The following is a 24,954-nucleotide window of genomic DNA, read 5'->3' as shown; positions in this document are numbered from 1 at the left end:
TATGAAAATCGAGTGTATATACAGTGCTTCTCAGAAGAAATAAATTATGTATGTTCAAACATTCAAAAAGTATTTGGAGTAACAGAGAAATTGTGATTGTGATTTAGCAGTGGAAGATACGTTGATGAGTGTAGCAGAAATGCTAAGTCATGGCTTGAACCAGTGATTGAGCACCTGGTGGGAAGGCAGGGCCAACCCAGGGGAGCTCAGCTGTGTGCAGTACATCTGAATGATGGGAAGGGCTGCAGCCAGGATCCTCCCCTTCCCAGACCTCATTTAAGGGTTGGCAGTAGAGGTGTGGGGCTCTTGTTGGAGGTCCCTGTGTGTTTGAGGCCTTCTATTGGTAAGTAGATTTTTTTTTTTTTTTCTCCCCTTGTTTTTATATTCACAGCTGCTGTATTTGGGCTTATCCTTACTTGCTGCAGTCTAGGACTTTGCTGCACTGCAATTATTGATGTGCTTTCCATCATGTATAGCATTACAATGGATGTTTTGTGTATACCCTTCCAGTGTAGCTAGGTATCAGTTTTGCATTAGTAGTCTGAAAACTAATTCTTGTTCTCCTTTTCTTTCCTTTTTTTTTTTTAAAGTAGAGTATTCTTTGTAGCAATATTCTGTAATGTACATCACTAAAATACTAAATACAAAAAGCCCTGTTTATTTGGAACCTTCAGATATCGCAACATCATGATATTTTATGCTGATATGGTAGTAGCTTTTTTTTAATGAGAGATTCTGTAATCTTCCTGAGATACACTTTCCCTTTCCAGATCACAGACATATACTGAAAACTGCATTTAAATGTCTGGTGATGTTACTTTTACATGTGTAAGTTAAATTCAGAGTTCTACCAGTAATGGAATAAATGATTAATTCCTTTGTTTTTAAGTCATATGCCCTCTTTCCTGAATCTCTGCTGTTAAGAAAGTAGATGTGGCCCTGGATTATTGTTCCTTTGTGACTATAGAAGAGGAGAGTTCTGAGTGTGACACTGTCAGGTCACCTTCCTGAAGCCCACAGTCAGGGGAAGCCACGATGAGAATGGGCAAGTGGATTCAGATTTGACTTTAAGGAGCATGGTCAAGTGCTACTTTAACTGTAGCTTTTTATATTGTGGTGAGTAAAAAGAAGGTTAATACCATTGTACTTGAACTAGTAGCTGAATTGTTTTCCTAGTCTGGTTTTATACTAGCTAGTGTTTGGGCAGAAGCAAGATGTGTTCAGCAGCTGGTGTCAAATGAGGGAGCTTTTCACTGTCAATATTTATTGATGTTTACCTTTCAGATGTCTGAAACGATGTTAAAACAGAGTAGCTGCTCATGCAGATGACCAAACTGTTATTTGATAATTATATGAGAAATAACTGCTAAAATTCAAAATGTAAAGAGTGGGCCAGCCCAGTGTATTTGCTGTGGCTAGAGATTCTCACTCCATGCAGTTTGATACTAGTAATTCGAACAGACTTGGTGCAGTTCTCCTTCAAATGCCCTTTGGATAGCATGATCTAAAGGTGGAAAATGAATATGGAGCTAAATCTATTCTACAGTACTCAGTCCAGAAGAGCAAGATTGTTGTAAAGGAAGCAGGAAGTCTGAGAAAGTCTTGATCTAATTTCCATGAATGTTTGTTCTAAACATACAGCAAATACCAATATGAAAAAACTATTGTAATAATCCAGTTACTCCCCTTTTTCTGCAATTCTGCTGATTACAACTCCTTCTATAACAGTTTTTTCCTTTGAGTGTTATTATTCTGCACAGTTGTATGAGTCTGTATTTAAAAGTAATGCAAAGGGGAAAAGAAAATCTTGCAGTCTCAGCAGCACATATCTGGAAGGGCCAAAGTTTCTGTTGAAATAAAGTTGTTAATGGAATTAGATTCACAGTGACGGACTGTGAAAGATTTCTCTTTATTACACCCCTAAGACTTATGAAGGAAATGGTCCAGACTCTAGCAAATTCTTGTGAACAGTGAGGAATATATGTTTTAGTGTGCCAGATTAGAGCAAATGAATTTGTAGTGTAAATTTCAGCTGGGATGGCCTTCTGGAAAAGTTCACTGTCCTCACAGAATCATAGGGGTTGGAAGGGATCTCTAGAGATCATGGAGTCCAACTCTCTGCTAACGCAGGTTCCCAACAGTTGGTTACACAAGAAAGTATCCATGGGGGTTTTGAATACCTCCGGAGAAGGAGACTCCACAACCTCTCTGGGCAGCCTGTTCCAGTGCTCTGTCACCCCTAAAGTAAAGAGAATTTTCTTTATGATCGTATGTAACTTCCTGTGTTCCGGTTTGTGTCTACTGCTCCTTGTCCTGTTGCTGGGCACTGCTAAAAAGAATGTGTCAGCCCCTCTTCCCAGCTTTGTATCATCATCAAACTTGCTGAGGGTGGTCTCTATCCTTTTGTCCAGGTCATTGATGAACAGGACCAGACCCAGCACTGACTGCACCTCTAACTACAGGCCTCCAACCAGACTCTGCCACTGATCACTGCACTTTGAGCTCTGCCAGTCAGCCAGTTCTCAATCCACCTCACAGGACAGCTGTCCACTCATCTATCCCACACTTTCTAAGCTTCACTACAAGGATGTTGTGGGAGACAGTGTCAAAAGCCTCACTCAAAGAACGCAAAATTCTCTTTTCCTGAGATTTGATATCTGAAACAGCTACCAGACTAATACCTGTGGTAAGAAGGTGGAAAAAAAATCTCTTTGGTGGAATTTACTATTATATTTTAAAAGCAGTTAAAAGGGCTCATATGAGTAATAGTACATTGCGATGAGGCTGTGAAGGGAAAAGAAAGGAAGCTTCAGAGATTAGATAAGCAGCCATAATTTTCAGTGCATACTTATGCCAAACCTCACAAGACATTATGGTTCATATATCACTGGATTTTGACCTGTGTTGCAAAGTCTTTTCAGCAGAACTACTGTAATAAATTGGCAGAAAGCATATACGTTTTCTTTGAAACCTTCTGTATTTTTGCCAGTGTAAGCTAGGGAAATGCTTTTACCATTAGACTTGAGCTTTCCTATAACCCATGATCTTCATTTCACTCTTAACATGTTTTAGCAGTGGCTTATGGTTTTTTTTTTCTTGTATTGATTTATTTTTTGATATTTTTTGTGATTTTAGAAGGGAGCTTGTTGTAATGTGTTGTGGAATATTCCACTGGCCATATATTTTTCTGCGCATCTTTGTCTCGTAGTCAATTATCATAGTGTATCAATGGACAACATTGAATATTAAAACATATGAAGTTAAATTAGACTCTTCTGCCTCACAAATAGTTCCATAGGCAGAACCCTTCCTGCCATTTAGAAAGCAACTAACAAATAATATGTTTTAAGCTGGAAATATAGAGGAATTAAAAGTTTGAATTGTAATCATAAATGAGTGAGTATCAGAAACAGTGATGGAATGAAGCCAAGAATTTATCAGTTTTTCAAAACACCATTTACGAGAAACAATTTTGATTTATATTTAGTTACACATCAGTAGATATTATGCAGGCTGCATATTAGTCATGACGGAAAGATCTTTGGTGCATGAGGTGGTGGTGGGTTTTGCTTTTTCAGATTTTTCTTTTGCTGCTGTTTAATCTGGTATTGGTCTCTATTCCCATTCATTTTAATTGTTTGCTATGAATTTAGAGGTTTTATGTTGGTATACTTGGCATACTTCCATTTTATCCTTCCTTGCCATGCTGGAAATGGGCTCCAGATCAGACATTGCAAAGGATATGCGTTTAGAATCATTCTTTTGAAAACAGGCCTATCCCCAGAAGCACACATCTGTTCCTTGATGCTGTTTTGTGACTATAACTGCTTGTCATAGGTGCAATCTTTCGGTGTCTAATAATAGTAGGTGAATCAATACAGTGATAATCTCTCTTGCTTCTCTTTCACTGATACTTTCAGGCTATTTACAAAGGCCGGAACGTTGAAAACGAATCTAGAGCAAGCAGATTGTTTGTCTACCTCTAAGCATCAGCAGAAGCATTTGGATATTGCAGAAGAGAGTTGTCTCCTGTAGTTTTATTTGTGGTGTTTGTGCTCAGTTGATGTGTCAATGTCTGCTTTCTTTGCTTCTTGGCTAGCATCATTTTTCTTCACAAATCCCCTATAATTTATCTGGAGACTCCTAGTGCTGGACGTGTTGCTGTGAGCTGCTGTTGCACTGGATTAATGATGAGGATACTTCAGTCAAACTTTCTTGAGTTTGGTTGATCCCACTGGCACAGAGAAATACCATGTTTTGTGACACAGGGTTGAGATCTTCTGTGATGATTTTAGAAGTGCGTGGGTGTTTTAGTATGAAATATCACAGCTGATGCATTTTTCTACTCCGAGGCTGTAGCTACATAACATGGCCTTTTCCATTTTGTGATTTTAGTATCCTGACATCAATGGTATTTTCTCAAATACGGTCTAATGCTTAGTATAGGTTGTCAGGCATGATCCTTTCTATGTAGACTTTCTTTCTTAGATGGAACAAGTCTTTTAATCTCACTGTCCCTTGTTTTATCTCAAGGTAATGGAGTAAAGTGTATTAGTTTTTCAGAGAGGTGCTGTGTGATGAGGCTGAATGAATTGCTTGCAAAGTTTTTGTGGTTTAGATTGTTTAATGCTAAGGCTCTTAACAAAGTTTTGTGGAGAAGACTGATCCTCAGGCTCTGTATTGTCAACTTGGCACAGAAAATAATTGAAGGGAGGAGGATTCAGGAGTGAAAATGCATGTAGTCTGTGATCTATGTGCTGGCATCTTCCACTTGTTTTTGAAGCTGGTGATTACTTTTAAGTTAGTCAATAAACTCTTCTTCTGCCACTTTGGTATGACTCTTACGCATGACCTGATTCTCCTAATGCATGTCGTCTTAAATCCCATTGCACTTGCCTGCCCAAAAAGTGGGCCTCAAAGAGACAGGAAATATATCTGTAAAATTTTCTTTTCCTCCCATGTGAACACATAAATGAAAGAGAATTTGGCTTGTTGAGAATTTTCCTTGTAATGGTACAGAGTTTATTTTGTTTAAAGTAAACTGAAGTGTTCTGTTTGAGTACGCTTCATTTTGCTGATGAAGTCTGTGGTGCTTAAAGTGAAACCCTCTTTGGTAACTGAACAAAGCCACCAGATATGTTATCTGACTTGACAGTCTGGTGTTTGATTAATCAAACTGTTAATTTGATTTTAAATGACTGACGCTCTTTTAGTATGTCTGACTTAAGTGCCGTTTATAATTATGGTACTGAATCAAAGGCTTTTCTCAACCATTGTACAGATTAATTTGGAAAGATGTGTTTTGATTTTAGTAGTCATAAAAAATTAGCATTGGTGTTTACTTTAAAGCACAAATACGTTCAAAGAAACACATAGTTAAAGTGATAAAGCAATGCCCTCGCACTTTTTATCTAAAAAAGGAATGAAGGGTGCAATCTTTAGTAAGTTATGTAAACAGCACACTTCATCTTCTAAAGAGATAACCAGTTTGGAAGCATTTGTAGCAGTTTGATTGGTGGGCATTTAGCTTTGTGTAGTGAACATATGTCATGCAAAACTTTTATGAAGCTCCTGGAGGTAGAGGATTTCATCTTGCCTACAGCTGCTTGTGTCTTGCAATTTGCTGGCAATTTGTGAATTTCCAGTGAACTTGGAAGCTAAGTAATGGTATCCTGTAGCAGTTCATAACCTTGTGTGTTGAGGTGTGTTTTCACATGGGTTGTAGTACATGTTCAGGTGTTAGGGTAGCTAAATGTTTGACTGCAAGTGAAGATCACACGTCATGGGTGGGGTCCTAAAATTACAAAGACAGTTAAGCATCTACTTCACTGAAGTCACTCTTAAAACAAATGCAGATGATCTATTAATTTCCATGGGCTTCATGTATATGATTTCTGTAACTGCAGGAGAATGACTGCATCTGAAGAGAACTCTACTAATTGCTATAAGAACACTCTTAATAGTGATTTTTTTGATGATCAAAAATTAAATATATGGTAAACTTTTTGTTTAGTAAATGTAAAAAATAGTTCAGAAGTATCAGTCTTGACATAACAAAGAAAAAATGTCTGGAGGCATTATTTTTGCCTATTTTTAAACTCTACAGGTGTTGGACGATGTATTCTTTTCCCTAATTTTCTTCTCAAGCTGCTTGAATATCTCAAGGGAATATTGCAATACTGTAATTAACCGTATAGCAGATAAGAATCCCTTAACAATTTCATTTTTATTTCCAAGTGGTATTTTTATGCATTGTAGTTAAGTAGGTGTTTAAAAAGTAATCTAAATTTAGAGAAGGTGTTCCGTGCCTCCATTAGTGGTTTCCCAACTATATACAGTTATAAGAAGCCTGATTTTCAGAGGAAGGCTACTCAGCACTTCCTGGAAATGAATTCCCAAAAAGAAGACTTAAGTATCCTAACAGCCAAACTCATTAGTTACTCTTGAAAATATTTGACTGAAATACACTAGGCAATACAATCTCTATTTCTGTAGGCTTTTCAGTTTTCTGTTCCTTTGTTTTCACATCATAATTTCATAAATTTTTCAGTCACCACAGCTTTGCAGACAACGTAGACCTGAATTTTGACTGTAAAACCAAGCTAAACCATCTTCTTGAGGTTTATTTTGTTTTTTATATATTGTAGAAAGCAGTATGAAAGGAAGAAAAATCATTTTATTTCCTAAACGTCAGCTCTGTAGGGGAAAAAAAGATGATTCTGTCAATGAAAGAAGTGTGGGGAAATAATTTCTTTTTTCTCTCCACCCCTATCCAAACCCTAGGAACCTTAGAATTCTTGATTAGCATCCTGAAATGACCCTTACTTAGTTGGCATATTATTGCTAACACAGATATTGTTTTACTTAGACAAGTCCAGTATTTATCAGTTTATTGAAGGTTCTGCAAGGCTGTGTCCTTGGCTTATGGTTAGATACATCCTGAAAAGAAGGTATATTGGTACGTGCACCTGATACTTATTTCTGTTTTTTTTTTTTTTTTGGCTTTGTGTTCTTGTTGAATTCATAAGTGTTCTTCTGGAGTAGAATACATTTGTGAGAGTTGTGCAACCTGGATATCTTCAGGGCTCCAGAGTAGACTGATTCTGGGTTGTGGATACATAGAATCATTCTGGACTCTGATTTACTTTACCCATCTATGCTCAAAGCATTGTAGGTTTGGGGTGCAGAGCCATGTAACTGTGATCAGTTCATTTTTTTCCACTTCACATTATTAAAATTCCTTCTGGAGGGTTGCAGTGACTCGGAAAAGGAGTGAATTTGAAGTTGAAACTAGAAAAGTCTACCAGGAATATTGAACACTGTGCAAGACGGCAGCAATGGTTATGGCTGTGAAGCCAATAAGAATGGTATTTTTCATAGGTTTCCAGAAGCCTGCAAGGCCAAGCGGAAGGTAGGAGCTGCCATCCTATGCGTGTCTTGGATTTGTGAGTAGAAATGGCTTTTTGAGAAGGAAGAAAGAAAAGGAAAATTCTTTTACTGAAAGAACCCTAGGGAGCTGGGCCAGAATGAAATTCAACTAATTGTAATACCCAGCTGAGATTAGAAGCCCTGTTCTATAGCCCACGAGAAGAGGCAATTTTAGACAGCAGCAATACTGAATTATCCTTTCAAGTTGTCTGTCTCTCAGCATTGACTTATGTAGGGACCCTTCGTTGATGGGGCTCTTAATTAGGCACCCCAGAGAAATTCCTGAAGTTGTTGAGGTGAATTTGGGTCTCAGTGAGATTTAACTTTTTCAATTTGCCCTCCTGTATATAGTAAAAGAAATATAAAGAAATATACAGAAGAATATTGTAACATTTAAATTCATTAGAAAGCTGTATTTCTAGTCTTGGGAATGGATCACTAACTCTGCTAAACATCTTACTTTGCGAGGTTAAGTGGTTGAGACAAAGCATGGAACTGGAGTTTTTTTTCCAGTTGATTTTCATTTGTGCTACTTTCATTACTTTTGAACATAATTTTACAGTCAGAAGTTAAACTTTTCCTTTTATATATCATAGTTGATGAGTGTATCATATTTGATGCTATGCAGAAATATTATTTGATTTGGATGACTGTCTTAAAGAGAAACAGAGGTGACAGTACTGCTAACCTGTACTAGCAGCTGTAGAGACCTGAAATAAAAGAGGGATATTCATTAAATAATAATACATGAGAATAAACATCCTCTTACAAGAAGAGTGGATATTTTCTTTTTCAGCAGCCCAAGGTTTTGCAAAGTTTTGCTTTAAGTTTGGAGTGTACTTTACTCATTCTCAATCTTGTTCTGTCTAAACTCCAAGTCTGGATTGCTGAATTTCTAATTAAAATTTTTCCTTTTTGTTTAGGTGTTAGGATCCCCTGGTAAGTCTGCAGAATGGCAAGAGTTGGATTATTTTCAGAACAGGTAACTTTTCTGCCACATTGTAACTTTTCATGTGTAAAAGATGTGATATTAAAAACAAAACAAAACAAACCTCTAACAACTGTTCATTTAAAAACATCTTTGCAGGCTTTCCAGATTAGTTCTTGGAGCCTGGAATATGCATCTCCTTGCAGATAGCAGTTTTTTTTTCTCTTCAGCAGTGACCTCCCAAAGAAATTCTGTCACAGAGAAGACATTTCTGTGGGAAGGAGGAGGAATGTGAACTGGTGTATCCTGATAGGTTGCTGCTACAGAATTATTATTAGCAGGACGTCTAAGCCTCTGTGCTGGCAGTTCATGGTCTTGTTCTCCTTCAGAACATCTTTTGGCTTAAAGAATAATTTTTGACCATGGCAGGAAGGCTGTAAGTGAAGGGAACTGGTGTTTATAATTAAAAAAAAAAAAATCTTGCTGAAAACCTCTCTTGAGTGTTTTGACTTCATTATAGATAAATGACTGTGTGGTGTTTGCATTGCTATAGCTGACTTTTTTCTTCTGCAAAGTGGAAGCTGAGTTTTTTAGATGTAGTTAAGAAATTGATCCTGTACTGTCTATGGATTGGAATTAAGGCTATTAACCTCAAGAATTTAGTGCTTTAAATACACTGAGTATTTAAAGTGAAAAAGAAAAGCTATATGGGTTTATTTGTTTTTCTGGCACGGTTACTGGAGCTATCTGAATTTCTTTGGATATCTCTACCCAGCACTTAATTGTGTGGTTAAGTGAGTGTCAGCTACTGGGTGGGTTCCTAAGCATAGTTTTATCTACTCACTAGTTTTGGCTGGGAGCTTGTACTCATTTTAGTACTGTGCATTACTGGCCTGGATTTGCCATATTCTGAGCCTGCCCAAGTGCTGATACTCAGCTCTGAGCTGGTTGGAGCAATGGCTGAAGGAACTATTTACAGTGGTATGGAAGGGCAGGCAGTAAATTCATAATTCATACCAAATAGATTATAGGAAATCTGGGACAGCATGCATGATGTGGATGGGGAGCCTGGGTAACTAATACAACAAGGGACGTCGGAGAGATTATTCTTAATGGTTTGCACCATTGGTCATTCTGTTGTAGATCTTCAACGGAAGAAACTGATAAAGGGGCAACACTGGCTGAAATGCTTTTTTTCCTAATCATGCCTAGCTGTCTAGCCAACACTGTATGGCTCCTTCTGTCGGAGTTGTCTTGCAGACCTACTTGCTCCTATATGTTTGTACTTCATTTTTTTGCTTTCTCTGTGTATAGGTGGCTGCTGCTAATTCTCCTTTGATGCTAATGTACCAACTCAGCTTGAAAAAATCTGTTAATTACTCAGGAAAGAGTTCTTGCTGCCACTAGTGTACTGGGTAATGTTTTCAGGATTTTCTCCACGGTTGTGGACTACAGAGGAGTGAGTGTTGAGGTATCTAAGGTAGTTACAACTAAGTTAATTTCAGTATAAGAGTTAATGCAGTTTGGAAGTCTATGGAGGTTATTGTTGACATTGCTTAGATTAGCTTGGAAAGAGTTGTGTGCTCTGGAATAAGACTGCTCTTGGTACTCACACTGGCCTTTAATGCTGCTTTGTATCTTTTAAGACTGCATGTAGGTTAGACATACATTTGTCACCCTTCCCTTACCATCTCTTCTGTGTTTTAATCTTAATTGAGGAGTGTAAAGATGTTCTCCTACTACTTGCCCAACTTCTAACAATCAGAAGGCATCTTACTTTTCCCCATACAAAGCATATCCTTGAGCATATTGATCTGTGGATTCCTCCTTCGTGCTAGGATGTCTAATAGTTCCTCAACTCAGTGCTATGATTTAGGACACAAGTCCTTTTCTATCCTGCACTAATGAACACTTTGGAAGGTGTACTGTTGTACTGGTGATTCTTGGAGTGTGTGGGGAGGAGGGAGGCAAGAAGATGTGTATATTCCACACAGACCCATATATGTTTCCCCATAGAGAATTCCCAATCAGCTCTTTTTCCAGGATTCTATGTTTCCCATGCAAAAAATCATGTGTCAGCTATCCACCCCCCCAGCCTGAATGTGATCAGTGCAGAAACGTAGAGCTATTACGTTCAGTTTATCAGCACTTTGTAATGTTCACCTTCTTCCTTCCAGTAGGTCTTGATTATGTAATTTTCTCAATTATACTGTGTTTTCTTTCCTTTTTTAAAAGCAAGCATTTTAGCATGTTTTTAGTCCTCCATTGATTAGAGGAATTAAATCAAGACCACTTAAAATGGCTGTGCAGGAATATTCAGCATCTACGGAACTGTTTTTGGTAAGTATTCATAAGAGTCAGGCATGTTAACTTGCTTGGAACTGAAAGCATGTGAATGATGGTAAAAGAGCTGCAGTCCAGTTAGAATGGACACTTTTTGTTGGTGCACAGCTGCAGGACTGCTGTGGCATTGTCACATGCCATGCCAAAGGATGAGATGCTGAATGTACCGGTATCCTGCAGAGCCAACTTAATCATTCTGTGATTTCATCGTGCTGAGATTGCCTCATATCTCTGAGGTATGTTTGGCTCGCTTTAGTGTTAAGAGAATTCTTCATTTGGGATGCACACACCACTAAGCAGACTGTGTTGCTAATTCTAGTTAGAAGACAATAGGTATTTAAGTGGTGAGTAGATGCTCACTCTACACTGAGTGCAAGGTTTGTCTGGGTTAACAGGAATCTTTTCATTGTCTGCTACATAAGATGGGATTGGATTCTCAAGGTTTTATGAATGCCATCTACAACCTCATGTTTTCAAGTTTTTTTTTTTTTACTACCTGCTAGAAGTTTTTAAACTGGCCAGATGGGAGGGAGAATATTCTATTGAATACTATTCTATTGAATACAGTTAGCTGAATATATTTTCTAGACAGATCTATAGATTAATGTGAAGGACTGGTCTGGCCTTATTGAGATGACACAATTTCACTCAGTAATCTTTGTACGAAGCCTATTACTTTTCATTCTGCAGTAGTTTACAGTTTAGGATATATTTTAAAGATACATCCATATACACATATATTTATAAATAAGCAGCTTAACTTATGATGAGAATTTAGTTGTGGTCAAATAGAAGATGTAAATTTTGAGAGGGATTATAATCTCCAAAGGATAACTCTACCTAGAAAAATTAATGTAATTAGAATCAAATTATTGCTGATTGATAGTATTTCCATTACAAACTTCAGAAACAGAATTGGCATGTTGTCCTCCTTATTGGTTGTTTAAAAACCCCTCCTTTTTCCTTTCATTTGCTTTCATTCTGTTGTGCTTACAGCTCCTATTTCATGAGGAATTAATCATGTTTGTCTTCCTGAGTCTTTTCTTAAGCTTGTAGTGGACAAAATGAAAGGAAAACAAGGGCTGCCTGGAAGGTCTAGGTGATTTCATTTTATAAATCCTTTCAGAAGATCCTGTATTTACTAAGTGAACTACATGGGGTTAATTTACGAAAGTGTTCAGAAGGAATTAGCCAGATGAGAAAAGAAGCCTTACCTAGAGCTGCTGCTCTTTGCCAGGAACAAAAGTAAAACAAATCAGTGGCAGGATGAGTGGATCCGGTTAAATAATAATGTCTCTGCAGCAGGAAATCTGTCTGTCAACTGAAAGGTGAGACAGTGACATAATGACAATGCCCTGTGGATCAACTCTGAGGGTAAAAAAAACAACCACCAACTACACAGCCCAGGTCCTTAGCTGTAAGAAAATATGATGACAGTATTCACACAAGCAGTTTTTAGTTTCTAAGCTTAGGTATCTAAAAACAAATTTCTTCTGGAGGTGATTTTCATGCAGATTCCTTGTTGCTGGTGAAATGCCCCAGGGTGACAGAGCAGAATTTGGCCCTTTCTGTTTGTGCAGAAAAACTGAGTGCTACTTTCTCAGTGAAGTACCTGTGTAAAGCTGAACAGCTGTGATATTGAAGTACTTTTTGAGTAGCTTTGGCATTTCCTTTTTTTTTTTCCTTGAAATAAGAGGTAAAACTTTTGCATGGAAATGAACTGTGAGAGGGTAAAAGTCATGCACAGGTTGTGGCCTGAGGACGGGGGGGTACGTAATTGGCTTTGTGTCAGCAATGGCAGAAAAAAGGCTTGACAGAATATGTATAAAATCATGAAAACATTTGCAAAAGCTTTTGTGTCTCTGATGCTGTTATTTCTATTTCCACTCCAGAGGAGTGGAATGCTCCTAGGGCTTGTGCCAATTCCATCAAATTTGGGAATGTTTGTAAATGATAATTGTCTCTGAGAGGGACTCTGGTTATCTAATGCCTTTAAGTATAGATTTTACAGCTGACAGAAATTTGAAAACTTTAGTCTCCATTTCTAAGACTGTCAGCATGTTATTTATCAAAATCACCATTTTAAAATATATATGAAATCTTCTCACGGGCTGCTATTGAGATCCCAAATTGACATTTTTTTTTTTTTTTAGTGCTTAAAATATCTACAGGAAGCAAACATGTCCAACTGTTTTGGAATGATCAATTCTGTTCTCACTTCCATTTGGTAAATGCAGTGAAAGATTTACCTGCTGTACAGTGGAAACGCCTTTGTTTCTGGACATGGCTGCTTAGCAACAGGCCAGATATTTACTGTCAAACAAATAAAACAAAAGCCTCATCTGCTGCTTGGAGGCCCAACTTCATTGTTACTGAGCTGCTCATCTGGGTCATCTATCTAAGCTGAACTCAGCTCTCCACTTTGTCATAATTTAACTGTAGGAATCCATTCACTCCTCACGTTACTTAGCAAGGTTATAACCGGGGGGGGGGGGGGGGGGTATTCGAATGTCACCTATGCTATTCATTTTCAATTATTTTTTTTCATCAGAGGGGAAAAGGAAGTCCTGCTGTATGAAATTTTCAAAAGTAGCCTTCTTGGTTATCCTGGGACAATGAGGGATTTTTTTTTTTTTTTAACTAAGCTCCTGCTTACGCTTACAGTTTAGACTTTCCCTTCTGTTACCTCTCTTGCTTTCTTCAAAATAAGAATCAGAATAGGTTTCTTGGAACCCATCTGAAAACAAAACAAAACAGAAAGCCGAAGTTCCAGAAGGCGCAGTCAGGCAGAAATGCTCCTGTCAAAGGGAGGTTACCATTGAGGCAAGTAGATAATCAATAGTAATCAAGCTGGTGACTAAAATACAGCAGTTTCCCTCAAGGCTTGTGTTATATTCATCTGCAGTGGGTCAGAGGCCAAGGCAGACAGATTGCAACTGAGGTAAGCCTGGGCCTAGAAAGGCCCAGGAATGTGACAAATTTGTAGTTTATTAATTGCTGGAACTTGTCACTAAGGCTGTGGTTCTTACTGCAGTCTGCAATCAAAACAGATGCAAGCAGGTGGGTTACTCCTTCCTGTATCATTGTATGTGCATTCCTGTTCTTGTCAGTTCAATATGCAGAAACAGCATCTGTCAGTTTTATATCCACGTACAAATTATATGGGGCTAAATATGGGGGAGGCTGTGAAAAGGATTCTGAAAAGAACTGAAGTGTAGGGAGTAATTTCAAAAACGTTTCTGAAACCCATTGCCAAAGATAGGCATCTTATATCTTTTTAGCTTCCATGCACTGTGCATATCATTGTACAAGAGACGTGCAAATATTTACATGTAAACCAGAAATGAATTTTGGCTTTTCCAGGTGTGCACTAGAAGCAATTGCTCCTGGCATCGTGAAATAAATAGCCAAGTAAATTTAAACTGTGGCATTGAAATACAGAAATATTCCAGAACTGCTTCTTGTAGTTGCAAGCTTCAGCACTGGAGTGGGAAATAACAAGCAAGGCCTGAAGAATAAAATGCTTTAACTGACTTATAGATTTTTGAAGTAGTCAGTACCCATACAAAGTCCATAGTGTATGGTTTGGAATATTAATTTTACAGGCTAATCCATCTGGCCATCTGCTCATCTGAAATTCAAACAGGGCTGTGTATTACATGTTAATGCCCTGTAGCAACCTATAGCTGTAAATGATCAGCAGAATATGTCATTCTGTCTTGCTCTTCCATCAGTGAATGAGTGTGACATGTCACTTAATACATCAGCTACTGATTATTCCTGATGGGAGGGTGATAAAGCAAATGACTAAGCCAGTAGTGATGTTTGGCATGCGTCTTGTGAATCCATTTTTTTTTTTTTTGTTGCTCTCTCCTATGGTCCAATTATTATGGGTTGTGCCAAAGGCGAGAGGAAAGATTGTATTTAGATCTTCAGATTGGAAGTAATGTGACAAATAATTTCCTCTGAGAATTACTTTCCTCTGGAAACAATTGGTCTTGACTACTTAGTCAAGACCAATATTTCAAGCACGTGACTAGCCTCTGGAAACCATGAATATATGCAGGTTTTTTTAGACCTAGTAAAAATTTGATTTGACGTGATTCCAGCAACCAAATTGATGTTTTCTGCACAGAATTAAGAAATTGAGTATTTTAATTGGCACCTTACTTTATTAAACATTCATGAAATAGCCAATACTCTGATTTAATATATTTAAATCACTATTTGCCTATTTAAAAAAAAAAATCCAACTCAATTTTATCTGATCCAGTAGTTGTCCTTGTCTTTCCTTCTAACACTGAACCGTAAATTCTAATTACCTTCATTAACAAATGATGTCTTTAAGAAGTATGTGGTTTGAGTACTTGCTGATGTCTTTGTCATAGCAATGGCGAACTTGGAATGTTTTAAGTTTGGGAGGTATTATAATTATATTAATCTACCTACCTTCTTATGGTATTTGATATATAATAAGCATGAAATATTCCACTCTAAGCAATAGTTATTAATTCTTTATGTTGTTGGCTGTGTAGCACAGCAAGAGCTGCAAGAACTGAAATGTGAGGTGGAATTTTGCTCCTATTCTTTCCATAACAATTGTGACCTCTTTTTTTTTTTTTCTTCTTGGAACTATCTGACTCTGAGTTACTCAAAGATTTTTCTTCAAAGGTAAACTGACTTTCTGCTCTTTTGTTGAGTGAAGTTGCTTAAACTCTGTTTTGTTACTTCCTATTCTGCAGAATGCATACAGTGAATAAGTTTCACTGAATTGTAGAAAAATAACTGAATGAGGACCTGTTTATAAGGAGAGAAGATTTAGGTTGGATATTGGGGAAGTTCTTTATCAAGAGAGTCTGCGGTGCTGGAACAGGATGCCCAGAGGGCTGTGAATGCCACATCCCTGGTGGTGTCAAAGGCTGGCTTGGATGGGGACCTGGGCAATCTGGTCTAGTATTAAATGTGGAGGTAGGCGGCCCTGCCTGTGGCAGGGGGGTTGGAGCTTGGTGATCCTTGAAGTCCATTCCAACCCAAGCCATTCTGTTTTTCTTAGAATCTAAATATGATTTGCTCTTGGAACTGTTCCTTATATTTTTCCCAGTGTGTGTGAAGAATGGTGGAAGAATCTGAATTGTGAGGTTTAGAAGGAACTTTTAAAGATCTTAGAAAACTATAAAAATTAAGTTGTAGTTATTTGCTTAAACTCTTAGCCTTCCTAGTGAATTTACTTTTTAGTTGTAATAAAAAGAAGTTACAGTGCTCTAGGAAACATAGTTCTTTAAACTTTGAAACCACAGCAATTTAGATAACACATTTTAACTTAGATTATGGTATGAATTGTTGCATTACAAAAATTCCATGTAAAACCACTTCGTACCATAAGAGATAAACGCACTTGTGTAGGTGAATAATAAAGATGAGAAATCAGAGAGACTCAGAAGAACTATTTCTTGGGAGAAGAAGCTGAACTGTATGTAAATCATCACATGAAGTGGATGCTATTTTTCTTGTCTCTGGTTTAGTAGTATTGAGAGAGGAAAAAATAAGACTTTTTTTTTTAATTAGGTGTGAAAGAGGGATAGAGAGAAATCTGTTCCATAAGAGCTCTGAGTTTTGGCATTGTTTAGGTGCCATAGACCTGAACAACAAAGAAAGCTTTCAGTTTACCTTACTGTTGAGGTTGACTGAGAGCAGAGAGTGGGACTTTAATAAAAGGTTCGGTAGAGCCTTGGGAGACAAATAATTTATAGTTTTGTTTCCTTTTCATAGGAAGACAATAGAATCTGGAAAAGTCACAGGCAAAAATATTGTGCATCTCCCAAGCAAGCAGATCTCTGCTGTTTCCTACTCCATCATGACCTGAAAGGAAGAAGCAAATTATGATAGTGTCTCGGTATTGGTTTTAAATGTAAGTGCAAATTCTGATGATGCAAATATAATAATTAGATGAAATAATTTGGGATTTTAAAAATCCCTGACAACTCTAGCCTTTTCTGAATTTGTTTTTGTGAATGAATGATTGATGTCTCAGTCTCTTTGTTAGAAAGGTATTTGCTAATCTGTTCAACTGATTTTACTGAAGACACATTTTTCTTTCTAAATTTACCTCACCTGGCTTCTCTTTCTGTAATTTGTAGTTTTTGAAGCTTTTCTACATATTAATATGTCCAGAATTCATTTCAAATTAAATATCAGATTCTTTCTGGGGTTGAAATCTCATTTGGTCCAAACAAAAAATTAATATGGTACTTGGAATGCATTGATAGTGTGTGTCGTCGTGACTGTGTTCGAAGGAGAAATGGAAAAACTCTGCTACTAACTTATTTTCTATTTTTCTGTTGTTGCTCTGTTTAATGCCTGTTCTGACAACTCAAAATATCATACAAAGTAAATATGCGCTATGGAAACCATAGATCATAAAATATTCATATGTTTAGAAAAAATACACTTAAGTTTCTTTTGGTCTCTTCAGGATGACTTTTGTTTCACTGTTTCAGTTTTAATAAAAGAGACAGCGTGCACTAAACAGATAAAATTTTCATTTATGTTTGGGGATATGGAGCCAAGTTTTGCTATTGGCTCTACTACTGTATATGTATTGTAACTGCCTTGGAGTTTCTATGGTTTTATTTTGTCAGAAGTAGATGGTGATTAATGAGGAATACAGTCAGTGTATATTCTAGGAAACTGTCAATAGTGTTATCTAACCACAGGGCAGATTTCTTCCTTCACCCCCAAATATGAAACTAATGTCAGTTCTAGGTGCTTTCTGTAGATGTTCATATATTGCTTTGTGATGTCATGCAAAGCTGTACTAGAGCATTTTGAGTAAGCCTTAATTTTGTGGCTAGGGCTCTTTATTTAAAAACAGGAAATGAACATGTTTTGTCTCAAGAGAACATATTAGCCAAGTCTCCCAAGATCTGATTATATGGTTTAGTTGCTCTGCTGTTATTTAAAGCAAGGACACCAGTAGTTTTTCTGTCACTGTTTAGAAGTATGCAATATGCCTGCTTACAGGAGAGACGTAGATAACCTTCCTCACTGCCTGTGTGATGGGAGGACCCTCCACTGAGGAGCAGTGGCCACTTGTCTGGGATTTCGGTGCAATGGGGTGGGGAGTTATGAAACAGTGATACATGACTGAAGTTGTCTTCCTCCCTGAACTCTCCCTTGCCAAAAACAGCAGTAGCAGTGACACAAACTAGCAACTTCATGATAAAAATATTTATCCCCTATACTAGGATAGGGCAGTGGAGGCTGTCCTCTTTGTGGGATACATACTAGACTCACGGCACAGAATGTCAGTGAATTTGGCTGCCAAAGATTGTATTTTTATCAGAATCATTTACCTGTTAATTCTGTTTGTGCTGGATTTGTGTATGCAAATATTGTAGTAGGGAAACAAAAGACTGAGGGGGGGGGGGGGGAAAAAATGCAGTGATTTGTCAAGGTGCAATTGTACAGGCACTTCCTCCAGCAAGAAGAGGGAGGCAAAAGCACTGCAGAAAGTGAGACGTTGAAAATAAACCTCACTGTATTTCAGGTCTATAGCAAAGACTTTTTAAATCTGCAGTGTAGTCTAATACTGAGATGAGAAGATTTATATCAGAGGAGCTTGCACTGCTGAAACATTATCGCATGTTCTACAAAAGCATTTACAGTGTAAAATGTAGTGATCCTAGAACTACAGGTTTTGGGATAATTAATCAAAATAAGCTGATGAAATGTTGAAGCTGCAGATGAAAAAGAACCATCAAGCTAAACAAAATCAGGGGAGAAGTGAGGAGGAAGGAGAAGGAGATCAGTAAAGTGGCAGCTCCTATTCAGACAGGTGAGCTGCATTTGTAAGTGATGAGGTGATGTGAATGTGACAGGAGAAATCCAGACAGTTACTTTGACTGATATCTCTTCTCCTCTGCTGCTCCACTGCATGTTAGAAAAGAAAGTAGTTTTTAAATTTGAAAATGCATTTTTAGCCACACAGAAATAATCTTCTTTCATTCCTTTCTGCTGAAGTATACTTAAAACATAATAAATTTAATTAGACTGTTCTTTCTGTCCAAAGTTGCTATTTCTAAGCTAATTTAATCGTTTTGTTGGGATGGTTCAACATGTGTTATGTTTGTTTTCACAGTTTATGGAATCTAGTCTGAGAACAGAACTTGTACTGTCTGACTAGATTTTCCAGTCACGTGGCTGGAAAAAATGGCTTCCAAATATTAAGTCCACAAGTGAATAGTTATAAAGAACGGTTCATACGCATCCCCTTGTATTTGTTTTGCTTAAAAGCAGTGAATAAATTGCCTTATTTGCAAGCAGTCTAAATGTGCAAATAGAAACAGTTCCTTCTGACTGGACTTGAACTATATCTACATGTAAGAAATAGATGTCCCCTATTTATATTTAAATGCATTTTTTTTAAAGTATACTTTGCCATTGTTCACAAGTAGCCAGGAAATAGTGAGTGAACACTGACTGACTGCCTCCACTGTCTTATGCCTTATAACGATGTCTTCATTATGCAAAACAAGTGTAAAATGCTACCACATGCATCTGTAAATGATAACTTGAGAGAGATAGGAACAGAGAATGTATCCCAACAGAGTTGTGGTTATGGTAGTAATGTTAGCTTTTGGATAAGTTTTACTATTAAAACTGTGACATACAACTGAAGTTGCTCAGTTACCTGTGAGCCTTCTATTTTAGTTTATACAATAGTTGTAATGAGGTAACCAAATATCAAGACTATCTTCACTAAATCAAGTGTTGAGCCTTGATTCTTCTTGGAGAGCTGGAACAAGAAAGTCTATAATAGGATGTACAGGAGTTTCTTGGGTGAGAGCTGGGCACAGGAGTTGGAATCTGGCAGTGATCACAAACCCATATGTAAAAGAGTATTCACGTTTGTAGTTGCCAGGCTAGTTTTACTGTGTTTGAGTACTGTCTCCAACAATGTATACTTTGTATGTTTACGTGAAGAGAGTAAATGTCACTTTGAGTAAATAAGCCTCTGGGCTTATTTTTTCCCAACACTTTTGTGTAATCACCAGTGCGTGCCACCTCCTCTAGCTAATATTTGTAGTAACTTTATATGTTAAAACAAGGCTGTGTAGTAGCTGTTGGTAGCTTAACCATGTGGCTGCAAAATTAACCTTTGACCTTTCTTAGCTTAATCAGGAAATTGACTTTAAGAGTTATTCCTTAACTTGGGATATGTGGTTAAAGTTAAACATCACTAATAGGAAGTCTAGTAACAGGAAATGTGTGAATGCTAATCCAAACAAACATAAACAAACCTTCAGCTTACATACAGTTTTATTGGAATTTTCCTCTTGACTCACTTTCCTTCAGTAAGTCAGAAAAATTACAAGGGCTTGTTGAAGTTTTTGAAAGGCTTCAACTTTTTTTGTGGCTACAGATTTATTGGATTTCTACTTAAGAAACCTTTAAAATGTGGGGTAGGATTTTGTCAAAATCAACCATGATCAATTCACCTTCACTACAGTTCTAATTAAGTTATTCACCAGAGACATCTACTTCTTAAGGCTCAAAATGAGAATGTTCAGGCACAGCATTAAAAAATGCTTTATTTATTTTTGCCTGACTCAAATTGGATAATTTTGAGAATAAGAATTAATAGAAATGCCTACTTCTGTAAGATTGTTTTGAAGCCTCTTCAGAAACAAGTTAGTCAGAAAAAGCCTGTAGTGAATACAATGCCAGTTCAGAAAGCTATCCATGAGAATTTGAAAGATTTCTGTTGTTTTCATTGGATCTTTTTTACATCTCAGTAGGAAGGTAGGCCAGTGTGACCTGATGCTACACATTGATCAGCTAATCACTTTAGGTATAAGCTAAGTCTTAAGCTTAGAAAACCTTTGAATTTTACTTCAGTTTTCATACTGAATCCACAAAAACTTCATATTACTATTGAGCTCCATTGAGTTCAGTGGGAATGCTGTGTATGTCCATTGACACAGATCAGCTTCCAAGGTAATTTTAGTGGGAAGAGCTTCCTTAAAGTCAAGAGAAAAATCCTAGGGGAGCAGAACAATAGTCTGGTCGAAAAGATTGTTTCTCAACAGAACAAGATAACCGTAAAACACTATCTTAAATTTTGTGTAGTTCCTCTCTTAACTTCTCTAGAATAAATAAATCAGTGCTATTCACCAAAGAAACAGGCGAAGTATTTACTGTGCATATTAAAGCAAGGAGCATGTAAGGCATCAGAATAATTTCATAATGATGTGTTCTCTTCATGTGTATTTACAACACTGTCTAACCCACAAAACACACAACTTAAGGCATTTCTTTGCAGATAATTTTGTTCCTAAGGGAACATTGTCAACAAAGTTCTTAAGATGTGCAAATTATGTTAGCTTCAATAAAAATGTTATTGGATGTAAAATGAGTATCAGATGACTATCTAAGTGTATTTAATGATTAAGAACTATGAAGTAAGTTGTATGAGTATTGTATCAGTCCAGCCTTGTTAAATAATTTTGAGATGATCCTGTTTACCTTGATATAGAGTTTTCTACAGACCTCATAAAACCTTCCCCTTAGGGCACAGTGAAGTTCACTCCGCTTTGAGTATTCAGTCATCTTTCTATTTTCAGAGCTCTATTTGCAGACTTCAGTGTTATAGTCATTCACACTACTGTCATCCAAATGCTCTTTGTCTACAATACCCAGGCAAACATGAAAAAATGGGTTTATATCACAACCTCGTTAAACGCATGTTTTGCAAAGTGGCAGTGATGATGACTGAGGAATATGCAGCCGGCAAGATCCCTTCCACTTGAATGTAGTCATGTCTTTAAAAAGTTACTATGTAAAGGTGTGAGTATTTATACAGGCAAATGTTATGGTCTGGTTTTCTCATTGCTATCTTGGAGTCATTCCTGAAGTCAGTAATTTTAAGAATACTGTTTCATTTTAAGTTAATGGAATTTAATGAGAGAAACTGTAAAGAAGAGGTGGAGCAAGCCTCAGAATAGTATTAAGCTTTTTTTTTTTTTTTGCAAGCTAAAGTAAAGATTATCTTTTTAATGTTACTGTTTAGCAAGGACCTTCATCGTTTCCCTTGAAAAATGATCTTTTATGGTGAATTTCAATCATGCAGTAAATTTAGTATTTTTGAATACTTGAACCTTGTGATGCTAATCTTTTTCCACAGGAAAAAAAACTCCTCACTTTTTCAATGAGTCTACTTTTTTTTTTCCTCTTCAAATATTGTTTCTTGTTTTCTTTTAAAAACTGCTGGAGCACTGGGGATAGAAGTCTGTTCTTATGAGGCTTGTTTTGTTAGAATAGAAATTGCTGTTGACCAGGTAGTGCAAATCATAATCCTTCTTTACTTCAGTGCCTCTAGGCTGGCATTCTAATGAGATGGTACTTTACTTAGTTAAAAGGTTATCTATGAAATGAAGCTATTCTTGTGTTGGAGTGTACGCAGAACTGAATGGATGTACCTAGTAAGAGTGGAGATTGCGTACTACTCCCAGGAAAGTGAGGTCTGGTAATTTACCCTGAAAACCAGACCTGAGGCCTGGTAAATTCAGGAACAAAGCAGGAGACAACCATCCTAGGTTTTATACTTCACGCTCACGTTTATTTTCTGATACATTGGAGGGTTGTGTTGCCATCCCCTGAGACCTGAACAGACTGGAGAAGTGGATTGGCAAAGGACCCATAAAATTGAGCAGAAAGAAATGCAAAGTCCTGCATCTGGAAAGGAGCAACCCTATGCACCAGTATAAACTGGAAGCTAATCAACTGGAATGCAGCTTTGCAGAAGGAGATTTCTGGATCCTGGTGTAATCAAGTTGAACATGAGCCAACAGTGTGTTGTGGCAAAGAAGGCTGGTGGTAGCCCAAACTGAACTAGGTGAAGTGCTACAAGCAAGTCAAGGGAGGTGACTTTTCCCCTTGGTTCTGATGAGGCAAAATCTGGAGATCAGTTCTGGGATGTCCAGTGCAGGAGACATAGGCGCACACTGAAGAGAGTCCAGCAATGAGCCATGGAGTTGATAGAGGGGCTAGAGTACCAGTTGAACCAGATGACCTCCAGAGGTCCTTTCCAACACTTTCCAACACAATCCAAACCATTCTGTGCTTCTGAATGTTTTTTTTATTTTTTTTCAGCCCTTCGTATGTAGTGGTTCCAGACTGTTCGAGTGTTGGCTATATGAGTAGGGAATGTCATTTTAGCAGCCACTTAATGATCATATGATATAGTGGCACAAGACTTGAATGGAAATGGAAGCATCAAGCAGAAGAATACACACTGTGTGCCTGCTTGATTGCTAGTTCTAGTTGTTCTAGTTTGGCGTTGTTCTAGTTTGGCTTTACTTTTAATAAGGAAGGATGTTATTATTTCTCATCTGTGAGGTGGAATGAGTTTACCTCACCCTTGTCCATAGAAGTATTCTTGTACTGTAAATTTACAGTTAGCCCCAGATGGCATCCTTTCGATGTTCTCAGACTAAGTTCTAGTATTGGAAAATCTAGAATTGTTAATCTGTCTTCCATCTTCAAACACAATTGGAAGAACTATTTCTTTGTTTTTATTTTGTTATCCGTAATCTTGCTTAATTGTTCACTTTAAAAGATTTTTATAATAGTAAATAACAAAACTGAAGCCTTGCCTTCTACAAAAGCAAACCTATGTTTTTCAATTTTTGTTGTTAAACTGCGCAGCTAAATAAGAAATGGGTTCTAAATGAGCTTTTTTCATACCGTATGTCCACATCCAGAACTGGTGGCTCAGTCTTCTTTCTCATCTGCATGTACACCTGCTCCCTCATCTGTAAGGGTTGTTTCTCATTCATAACTCTCATGATTCTATTCATTCAGAGCTAATGGCAGGTAAGGTCCATTAATTTCAAACTGTTATTATGACCATGCAGGCTACACAATGCATATTTTAAAGTAGTTTGAGTAAATATTTATACAAAGGATATGAATGGTAACTGCAAATTTACACATGCTGAAAGAACAGCTGTAGTATGCTGTGTTGTCTTTTATAAGGCTAACAAGCTTTTTAAAGGGGTATTTCCATCACAGAATTATGGTGATAGCCAGCAGTAAATCTGTGTAAAAACCTTTTTAGCAAAACCAGTGCAATTCAAAGAACTGTCTGTTAGTTTTGGTACCTGAATGAATTCAGAACTGCTCAGAATCTTGTTCAAATCTCGACAAAAAGATGGAAGATGACCTTCTAATGCCTTACAAAACAACAACAAAAAAAATGGGGGAAAACAACCAACTAAACCTTGTCTGCAATGTCTGTCTAAGAAGAGTGATGGCAAATTCTGTTCACTATGATCCTACAACCCAAAGCAATTTGGAGTTCCTTAACTATTCTCACATGGTGGGAGAGACCTATTAAAATCTAGGACTATTTCAGGAACTCCTTAATGAATGGCCTTTCCATTTTATCAACTGCCCTCTCATGGCTGAGGGTCTGCAGCACATCCTTGGCAGCTCTTTTATAAAATACTTCAAAATCCAAACATTTTAAAGTCAGAAACTGGGAGTGGAAGCTGGAAGTCCCTGCTCATTTTCATTGTGCATCACTGTTAAGATTTTCTGTTTTTTAAGAACAGCCAGCAACTTCAATTTTGAAACATTCTGTTTAGTCAACCCAAAATAGTTTGCTACAATTCCCTTCATTGAAAAGCCTTCTTGACTTAACTCAAAATGTCTGTGTTTAGCATGTATGTTTTTTTGTGGTTTAATGAATTTCCTTCTCTTCTTGATACAGCACAGGCATCTCTGTGTTCAGCCGTCACATCCAAAAGAGGCTGACAGCATATGAAGGCAGAGCGGTATGCTTTGATGAGAAAATGCAAATCCCAAACAAAACGTTTGCAGAACTACTAATCACTATATCCATAAAATTGAACAATTAGATTTTTTTTTTATAGAATGACTTAAAGGTAAGGGTGATTCCTTATAAGAAATATAACAAATAACTTCATATACACACATCTCATTTATTTCTTCACCAAAGGCTAATTTTTACCTGACTGAAATTAATGTTAGAACTCCCCCCCATGTTTTGTGCAACCAAGGTTTGATCTTTTTTGGTCTAAGCACTGCGTTATTAGTAGTTTGAAAACTTGCATGGCATAGCAGGAAGCTACTAGAGGCAAAATATGCGCTTATTGTTAAGACAAAGGTTAGAATCAGGTTAGGTTGACTTTTTTTTTTTTTATTTGGTTCTTTACAAAATTAATGTGTGATTT

The 24,954-nt window shown here is 37.2% G+C and overlaps 1 long non-coding RNA gene across 1 annotated transcript in view; it reads left to right on the top strand.

Moving 5' to 3' along the window:
* The first annotated feature begins 8,419 nt into the window (after nt 1-8,419).
* Nucleotides 8,420-24,954, top strand: part of LOC104911378 (uncharacterized) — a 59,906-nt gene continuing 43,371 nt past the window's right edge. The window contains exons 1-2 of the long non-coding RNA XR_014884177.1: nt 8,420-10,696; nt 16,469-16,607. This is a non-coding gene — a long non-coding RNA (uncharacterized LOC104911378). The remainder of the gene's footprint in view (nt 10,697-16,468; nt 16,608-24,954) is intronic.

This window comes from Meleagris gallopavo, chromosome 6, assembly GCF_905368555.1.
Source record: "Meleagris gallopavo chromosome 6, MGAL_WU_HG_1.1, whole genome shotgun sequence".
Lineage (NCBI taxonomy): Eukaryota > Metazoa > Chordata > Aves > Galliformes > Phasianidae > Meleagris > Meleagris gallopavo.
Note: the sequence above shows the minus strand (reverse complement) of the source record. Positions and strands in the feature narration are given on the sequence as shown.